This window comes from Hipposideros armiger, unplaced genomic scaffold (genome assembly GCF_001890085.2).
Source record: "Hipposideros armiger isolate ML-2016 unplaced genomic scaffold, ASM189008v1 scaffold_696, whole genome shotgun sequence".
Lineage (NCBI taxonomy): Eukaryota > Metazoa > Chordata > Mammalia > Chiroptera > Hipposideridae > Hipposideros > Hipposideros armiger.
Genome location: NW_017732046.1, coordinates 765,873 through 776,439, shown reverse-complemented (window position 1 = coordinate 776,439; position 10,567 = coordinate 765,873).

Below are 10,567 nucleotides of genomic sequence, written 5' to 3'. Positions count from 1 at the left end.
TCCCCCCCCCTCTCTTCCTCTCCCTCTCCCTCTCCCTCTCCCTCTTTCCTTTCTTCTTCTTCTTTTTTTTTTTTTTAGCAACCAGGTACTTTATTGGCTCATATCCAGTTTGGGTCAATTAAAACTATTGCTTTTTGCATCAGACTAACTGCTTTGGTAGAAACTTGCCTAAATTTGTTCTAAAGTACCTATGAAACTATAAAAGGATAAAAACCCCATTTACCACCAAAAGCTCAGACCAAGAGAAAAACACTCCCCAAAATCTATAAGAAATTTATACTTAAAATTTTTAAATGAGCTGGGAAAAAAACTGGCTATCATTCTGAACTTTTCCTCAAGAAACAGGGTCTCAGACCATGTGAAAGAAGGCAAGAAGAGGTTTTGTTCCTCTTTGCTGCTCCACCCCCTACTTAGAGATAGACCTAAGGTCTACACCACAAGAAACCTGGTAGCTATTCCTTTACTGTGTGGGTGCTACATTTTGAGTTGATACAAATATTTTTCGCCATCTCCATCTTTCAACATTCACTTAGAGCCTAGTTCTAGGAAGTATATAGAGTGGGAGGTGGTGAATACATTGTATTCTCAAAGGAATAATCACCAGAAATAAAATGCTGTAGCTGGGGATATAAAGTGTCCTGGTAGCAATACACAGTGAAGAGGGCATCCTAGAACCAGGTATGGAAGCAGGAACTCAGCACAGCAGAGCCACACTGCAGGACTGTTAGCTAAATGATCAAAATTGGGCAAACACCCAGTCTTATCAACTTATACATCTGAGAAAATTCCATCATTATTCAAGTGTCCAGGCAATAGAACCAAATAAAATCTACACAACCTGTGTGTGGGTAAATCTGAAACTAGCTCTTTCTCTTTTCATTCAAAAATGAGTAATCAGAAAAACTGTCATTGGGAATATGAAAAATAATTACACGGAAGAAGGCCAGTTGAAGAACACTCCTCTGAAAATGACCTCCTGCAGAAGAACCAGAAAACATTTTTTGAAAACTGTGTAACATCCTCAGAAATATGCAAGAAGACAAGGCCTCTAGGAAGGAGGTGCAGATAGTCACCAAGAGAGAAAAGAATGGGATGCAGACACGACAGAGTGAGATGAAGAGCAATGAGAGATAAGTGAGGTAAATAAGAGTATTAACTACACCAAAAATATACTATTTCATATTAAATAATATAGCATGAACACATACATTAAAATGAATAAACAGCAGCACCCTACCATGTGGAAAAATAAGTTAGTATTCTGGAGATCACAGTTGAGATATTCTTCTATAGTACAGAGGAAAAGAATGAAGAAAAAAATTGTGGGTGAGAAGATGGCAGACACAGAGGACAGAAAACATGATTCAACCTAATAAGCATGACAGGAACAAGAATAAGAGAAACTGAGATAAATCAAACACATAATTGAAAATTACTTTCTTGTGATGAAAAGCATTTGAGCATACAAATTGATGAGACTCATTATGTTCTAGGTAAAATTGAAAAAAACTGACCCATATCTAGATGCATTCTGAGCACATTTTAAAATTGAAAGGATAAAGAAAAGATCCCTCCAGGCACGCAGGTTTAAAAATAATAATAATTTATTTACAAAAGAGCAGAAACTAGACTAATCTCTGACTTCTATGCAGTGTTAACTGCCAGAAAACAATGCAACCATATCTACAAAATTTGATGGGAAAAGATTGTGATTTATGAATTTTATATCTAACCATGTTGTCATTGATTAATGAAGGCAATAGAAAGATATGCTCAGACCGTCAAAGACTCAGAAAATAGATCAGCCCATGGTCGTTTCTTGATCATCAATAGAAGACATACACTGACCAACAGATAAAAGAATCAAAATTAACAACACACACTTACACACACACACACACACACACACACACACACACACACACACACTAGCAGGACTTCCCTTAAACAGTTTGAAACCATGTTTAGGAATTCAGTAGATTATGTGTGTTGTCTGGGACATTGTGTACAATAGTTCAGAGACCACATAGCCCTTGTGAGGAACATTGTCAGTTGCTACCCAACATTGTCCTTCCTTCCTCCTTTCCAACATCACCCCAATTTTGTTCATATCCTTCTCCTTACCTGGTCATGAGCTTCAAAGAAATCTAGTCCCTTTTCCAGACACAAGGTGTGGACTGTGATTGGGTTACCTCCAGCCTATGACTGGTTTAAATAATGGGCATGTGACATAATCTTGACCAATAAGACATGTGGGAGGTCTGCAGGTGGGGACTTCTGAGAAAAGTTTCCCACACTTACATAGAGATAACTTGTAGAAAACAAGCTCATCTTTCCTGGTTATTGCCAGGTCTGGACGGGCCATGTCTGCAGTCATCTCACAGCCATGGAAGGAGCTGGCCTGAGGACCATGCCAAAATACCTAGGATGGCAAAGCCAGAAGATAAAAAAAATCTGGGTCCTTGCTGACATTATTGATCAGCTAAATTAACCAAACCTGGGCCTGCAGTATGATGTGATACTGGATATATTTATTATTTAATACAAATGAGACAAAATTTTCTGTCACTGACACTCAGAAAAGCATTCTAAGTGACAAAGCCCTGAAGTGTTAACTTAGCTATTCCTCTACTGCTTCTACTGCTCTCTGGGTACCAAGAAACATATTTCTTGAGCCATACCCTTTAACCTACAATTCATATGGAATCTCTTGCCTTATTTGATGATCATTTATAACAATAACTGGTGCTGTTCTTGTCCAGATTTTTCTAACAACAGCTAAGCTTATTACATAGTGAAGACCTTGTGCCAAGAAAATTACTCAACAAAAGATCTTTTCTCTCCCTCACTGCTGAAGCAGTATTGCATAGAATGACATAATGAACTTTTTCATTGCTAAAGAATTGAGAAATGATTTTTATGCATCTTTAAGCCTTGGTTTAAATGACCTAACTTATTGGATTTTTTTTTTAATGAAGAAAGACAAATCATCCAGGAACAGACATTATATATCATTAAATGCCTCTTCATAAATTATGTGATTTGTGAATATTCCTGAATTAACGGCACTCAAAAATCAGCATATATTATTATCTCAACTCAGTAAATGCATAGAAAACACCTAAGAAAACAAACTAAATTGTTAATGGTGATTCTTTCTACATGATGGGATTGATTATTATAATACTTTCTTCTTTAAACTTATAGATACTTGTATTCACTTCTTTCATGTCTCTTCCTTGTTTTATAAGTAGATGAATTTTTGATCCAGGAAGTACATGGCACCATCCTCATTTCCTGAAAAGAACAAAATGGGTCATTTCCCTTCATGTTAGCTCTGAAGGGCAAGTATATTTTCTTTTCCAATTCAGATTTCCCTGAATTAGATATACATTTTCTAGCTCTAGCAAGGCTTTTCACACTGAGGCTGCAGACTAGGCCCCTCTCCCTTTGGTGACCTTAATATATTCAGATAAACCTAACTTGTTCCTCAGAAGATTGGCCAACCAAACTCTGCCTATTTCATCTCTACTCTAACTTCCTCCAATAACTAGTTTCTTAACATTCCCCTTTGGAATCCTTTTCCTGGATTACTTCCTTCATCCTGACTAGAAACCCTTTATTCATTGTGGTCAATTGAAGGGGAAAAGGGTAGTCTTTCAAGCCTTTCATCTTTATCCAAATGGAAGATGACCTTGTATTTTTAGCACTCAAAATATAAGACCCCTTAAGGCTAGAAGATCAGCCTAGCACACAGAGCCCGTAGGTCAACTTAACTGTTCAGTGACCATATTTACTTCTTAGATCAACATGGTTCCCAGGAAACTGCCACGGCCAACTTCCTGTTAGAGCTGCCTGTTCAATGTCAAAACCTCTTAGGAAAACTGCTTTTAATTCTCTGCTGGTGCCTTTGTACCTGGAGAGCAGATCAAATTGTCTTTGATCACCTGACATTCCGGTTCCTACATGGGTCTCTCCTAATCCTCCTCCATGAAATGATGAACACCATTTTTACCTCAAGGTTGGTAGGGCCACGCCACTTGGGCAGATTCTGACTGTAACAGGTACAAATAGTTATTTGTTTTGAGGATGCCGATTTTGACGTAGAGGAATAGAGGCTAGACTGATTCTAATTACACTGTTTCTCCACAAGATCAAGAGTGGAACACTTTTCTGTATAAGGGGATCAGGCACGGTAAACAGTGTAAAACCTGATTTAATCATCCCTGGATCACAGAGTCACCCACCAGGGCCAAAATTGGGGTGAGGCAAGTGAGACACTTGCGTCAGGCACAAAATTTAGGGAGAGCCAAAACACTTAGTAATCAAGATAAATAATATTTTGGTGCAATGTTTCAAAGAATTAAAATTACTTTTAGAAAATCCATGCTGAACAAAATATCCAAATGTTAAATAAAGACAGGCTCAGCCTAAAGCGAGAGTAATAAACTTCTTTCATTCAATGATCACCTTGTATATTTCAGGTACTTTATATTCATTAGAGCATTTATTCCTCATAATAACCCCATGAGGAAGGTATAATAAAATATGTTATTTAAATTATTGATATAAAATTATATTTTCAATAAAAAAGCATTTATTGGTAAAATTAATGTAAAGCATCAGAAAAATCAGTAAAGACACATACAAAAAAGTGAAAATGGTTTCTGTTTTTAAAATGTCTTCTTTAATTTTCCTTTCTCCTGGTGTGCCCAGTTCAATGACCTAACTTGCTTAGAAAAATAACAAGCTCTTTCCAAGAGAAACAACGTTTAAATAAAAGAAAACCCTACAACAACAGTGTTTTTAAATATGATTGTTTTAAGACTCTGATATTTCCAACAGGCTGAGTTTTTCAAACCTCAGATTGAGGTGCTTCATCACTCAGAGGACTAACCCCTTAACGGAGTTTTATAGCTGCATTTTGGAAGGTGCTGGGAGAGGTTATTTTGCCTTTGAACTATGATACCTCTTCAACAAAAAGGAGGTTTCCATTATTATTATTTACACTGGAACCTAAGTGACAGGCAGCTACTATTAATCATTTACTTACTCAACAGCTATTCATTGGGTGCCTACATGGTTCAAAGCACTATGCTTGGGACACAACTATGAAATAAGACAACCAAAATCCCTGCCCTTATGAGATTAACATTTAAGCTTCAGTATTGTAGTAGAGCTCAGGTGGTAAGTTTGATTAGGACCTTATTTTACCTTATTTAAAGGAAATAGATAATTTTAACTTGTGCAATTATGACAAAAATAGGAAATACATTAAACATCAACTGGTTATAGTTTGAATGCACTAGAATATCCCCTAATAAGTAAAATCCTTAGACTGATATTACCATTCTCCTAAACATTCTACTTCATTCCCAAACAATGGTTTATTAATCCCCATTTAACAGATTTAATAATTAACAGATTTGGTTGTGTTACGTGGTTTATGTGAGTTAGGAAGTTTTATGATTTTCCTTTTTTTCTTCTAAACTGCCTTTCTGAAAGCAATAAGGAGTTAGTGAATTCTGCCTTTTATGATTTTATCATGAAAATGAATAAGAGTGGTTAATTTCATGAAAACTTTAACCTCCTTTTCAAATTATTTCTGACCATAAAATGTTTCCATATGTTATCAGATAACTCCCAGCTGCTCTGTGAGCTAAGACATGCCTTTTCTGGTAATGCCACGTGACTCCAATGGTGGCAGTCCCCATACACAAAGATAATCTCTCTGACTTCCAGGTTTTCAAGACAATTCATAGGAACTGAGTCCAGCACTGCTATAACAAATCTATATTAATGTATGCGATCTTACTGGTTCCATAGTTTAAATTAGTCTTTGAAATCTTCCTCATTTACAAAGACTCTTGTTCTCCTGAATAAAAATGTCTCAAGGTCCCATACACTATCTTTGCATTAAAATGTAATTGCTGCTACATCAGGAATATTACAGGGGACATCACTACTGATCTTAGAGAAACAAAAAGGATTGTAAGGGCATACTATAAACAACTGTATGTCAACAAATTAGGCAACTTAGATAAAATGGACAAATTTCTAGAAAGACACAAAATATAGAAACTGACTCAAGAAGAAGTTTAAAATCTGAATAGCCTCATAACAAGTAAAGAAATTAAGTTACTATTTTAAAAACTTCTCTAAAGAAATGGCCGAGCTTTGAAAAAGTGGGAGAAGGGTATCAAAGAATACCATTACAAAAAAATTATCAGATCACAAAGGAAGATATCAAGAGAGAAAGAAAGAAACTATAAAAATCCAGAAAACAATTAATAAAATGGCAATAGTAAATCCTTACCTAGCAATAATTACTTTAAATGCAAATGGATTAAACTCTCCAGTCAAAAGACATAGAGTGGCTGAATGGATAAAAAAACAAAATTCAACAATATGCTGCCTACAAGAGACTCACTTTAGCTTTGAGGACACACATAGACAGAACGTGGAGACAGAAAAGATAGTCCTTGCAAATGGTAACCAAAAGAGAGCAGGGGTGGCTATCCTTTTATCTGAGGAAAACACAATCTCTTCAATTAGTAGTGTTGGGAAAACTGGTAGAAGAATGAAATTGAACCCTTATCTCACTCCACATACAAAAATCAACTCAAATAGATTAAAGATTTAAATGTAAGGCCTGAAGCCATAAAACTATTAGAAGAAAACATAGGGGAAAAGCTTCTTGACATTGTTCTGGGCAATGATATTTTTGGATATGACCCTAAAAGCACAGGCAACAAAAGCAAAAATAGACAAATGGGATTGTATCCAACTAAAAAGCTTCTGCACAGCAAAGGAAACTATCAACAATGTGAAGAGACAACCTACAGAATGGGAGGAAGTATTTGCAAGCCATATGTATGACAAAGGGTTAATATCCAAAATATTCAAGGAACACAGACAACTCAATAGCAAGAAAACAAATAACCCAATTTAAAAATGAGCCAAAGACCTGAAAAGACATTTTTCCAAAGAAGACATACAAATGATCAACAGGTATATTAAAAGGTACTCAACATCACTAATCATCAGGGAAATGCAAATCAAAAACGTATCACCTCACACCTGTTAGAATGGCTATTATCAAAAAAGGCAAAAGATAACAGGTGTTGGTGAGGATATGGAGAAAGGGAACCCTTGTACAGTGTTGGTAGGAATGTAAATTGGTGGGGTCAGTATGGAAAACACTATAGAAATTCCTCAAAAAATTAAAAATAGAACTGCCATATGATCCAGCAATCTCACCTCTGTACACAGCCAAAGAAAATAAAATCAGGATCTTGAAGCAGTATCTGCATTTCTATGTTCGTTTCAAAATTATTCACAATAGCCAAGATTTGGAAACAACCCAAGTGTCAATTGATGGATGAAAGAAAATGTGATACACACACACACACACACACACACACACACACACACACACACACACTGGAATATTATTCAGCTCTGATAAAGGAGGAAATGCTGCCATTTGCAACATGGATGAACCTGGAAGACATTATGCTAAATGAAATAAGCCAGACAGAGAAAGACAAATGCTGTATGATCTCACTTATATATGGAATTTAAAAAAAAAAAGTCAAACTCATAGATGCAGAGAATAGAAAGGTGGTTACCAGTGGCTAGGGTGACGCTGGTCAAAGTTTACAAAATTGCAATTATGTAGGATGAGTAAACCTAGAGATCTAACATTCAGACATGATGACTATCTTAATAATACTGTACTGAACACTGGAACTATACTAAGAGTAGATTTTAGGTGCACTCATCACACACATAAAAAATGGTAATTATGTGAGGAGATGATATGTTAATTGGTTTGCCTGTAGCAATCATTTCACTATGAATATGTATATCAAAGCATCATGTTGTATACCTTAAAAGTACAAAATTTTATTTTAAAACATATACTTTTTTTAAAAGGTATTTTAGCAAAGTTGAGTTGATAGAAATGAAAGATAAAAGGTGATGAGGGTAAGGTGTTTTAGGCAGGTCATGTAGAGCCTTATAGATTGTTTCAGAAACTTGGCTTTTCTTCTGAGCAGGAAGGGGAGCCAACAGAAGTTTTTGAGTAGATTAGTAAAATTATCTGATTTACATTTTAACAATCTGCTCTGCTGAAAACAGAGGGCAGCAGCAGGAAGACCAACGGGGGAGGCCATGGCAATGGCCCAGATGAGAGAGAGGAAGGTGGCTTGGAGTGGCAGTGGAGAAGTGCTGAGGAACGATTAGCAGCTGTATGGATTGTGAAGGAGGAACTGATAGGATTTGCTGACAGATCTATCAGGATGTATGACAGAAAGAGAAGTCAATAGGGGAGAAATAAAAATTATTGTAAGGGTGGCTGGTTAGCTCAGGTGGTTAGGATGCAGTGCCCACAACACCAAGGTTGCTGGTTTGCTCCCCAAATGGGCTGCTGAGCTGCGGCCCCTCCACAACTAGATTGAAACAACCACTCGACTTGAAGCTGATGGGTCCTGGAAAAACACACTGTTCCCCAATAGAATAGAATAGAATAGAATAGAATAGAATAGAATAGAATAGAAATGGTTAGAATGGTCCTTTATTTATTTATTTATTTATTTATTTATTTTATTATTTCTTTTTTATTATTATTAGTTTTTAAAGATTTTATTCGGGAATTGGGGGAGGGGAACAGCATTGGGGAATCGGGGAAGAGGAACAGACAAGTTGCTGTCCTTTTGTTCTTCAGTCTAGTTGTGGAGGACGTTGCTTCACTGGCCCATGTTGGTGTTATCATTGTGCTCTGCCCGGGTGAGGCAGATCGGTCGCCGGCCATTGCATGGCTGCTCATTGCAGCTCATGGCAGCTCACGCCGGCTGCCGGCCACTCACGGGTAGCTTATGGCAGCCCACTGCAGCCTCACTGCAGCCTACGCCGTTGCCGGCGACTCACAGCAGCCCAATTCCAGGTTGAGCTGTTGTTCACCATCTTAGCTGTAGAGGGCGCAGCGTCACTGGCCCTCATGTGGGATGCGAACTAGGGCCCTGCTGCTCAGAGCTGGCGTCCCAACGCGCCACTCAGCTGGCCCCCATTTTATTATTATTATTTTTAATTAGTTAATATATGTAAAATGCTTAGCAAAGTGCCTGGTAAATAGAAAACAGTGACCAGTGACTCAGTTTCAGCTATTATTATTGTTGTTATTACTGCTTCCTGTTAAAAGAGTCAAAGAAGATAATGTACGGACCTGTACGTAGCACCTAAAATAAAGTGTTTATAAAACTATTAAATTCTAAGAGACATGTCCCAACAGGAGTTTGTGACCTCACCCCAAAGCTGGGTAATGGATAGGTGAAGAAACTTCAAGTCTTTGAGATGAACTAAATGACATTCAAGGTCCTTGCTAAGGCTTTTGAGTAAGATCAATAAGTAGCCACACTCTTTCTCTCCCAGCACTTAGAATCTTAGTTACCTTCTTGAGTATTGTTTTTGTAACATTTACTGTGTGTGTATTTTTACTAAAAAATGAATGCATGTTCAATGCAGAGAATTTAGAATACATAAAGAAAAAATGTTTAAGCACCCAGAAATATAACAATATCACTCTACTATCTTTCTGAGACATATATATATATATTTTTTATTACAACTGGGATTATACTACACATACGGTCTCAAAACCTGCCTTATTCATTTAACAATACATTACTTCTTTGACAATACTCTTCTACAGCATCATTTTCGATGGTACATAATGAATGCATCATAGTTATGTATTCCCCATTGTTCAGTTAGGCTAGTTCTCATTTTTAGCATTATAAACAACTCTGTGATGAGCATGTCTGCAAAAAACATCCAGCCTAAGAAAAAATGTATAAGAGTTTATTTGAGCCAAACTGACGACAATTGCTGGGAAGCAGAATCTCAATGGATTGAGAAAATGCTCTGAAGAATGACAGTTTTATAGCTTATTTTATACATAGGATCAAAGAAGGAGGGTTATATGAAATCCATTGGTGATAAATTAAAGGGGTGGGAGAAAGCAAAGTGGGGAAAGCTCTGGGATTGGATAAAAGTAAATTGGAGAGGCAGGTACTTCTTTCACATAGGTGGGTAGAGGATAGTTATTAATCAAGGGACAAGAATAATAATGGGGATTCTGTACTTTCCTGTGCTGGTCTGGAAAAGGGGAGTACTGACATTCCAAGGATGTCATTTTAGGTGCAAAAAGACAATAGACAGGCTCACTTAAAGACACAGATTAACTTTATGAAGGAAGCTTTTGTCTAAAGATGGATGTGACTTCCCACCATGACCCACTTAGTTATGAATGTTTTTTATGCTCATGCCATCTTATGCGGTTATTTTCAGTCTCCTGAGCTTGTCAGGATTAATATGTGGCCCCTTTTCCGTCCACAACTTCACTAACTATATTTTTGCACAGCTCTAATTAATTTCCCAGACAATCTTCCTAGAAGTGAAGCTGTTAGTCCAAGTACATTCTTAAAGCTTTTGTTATATGTTGCCAACAACCTAATATTGATTGTCTGGGTCACACATTTTACAACTGAAGACCCCATCGGGTCTC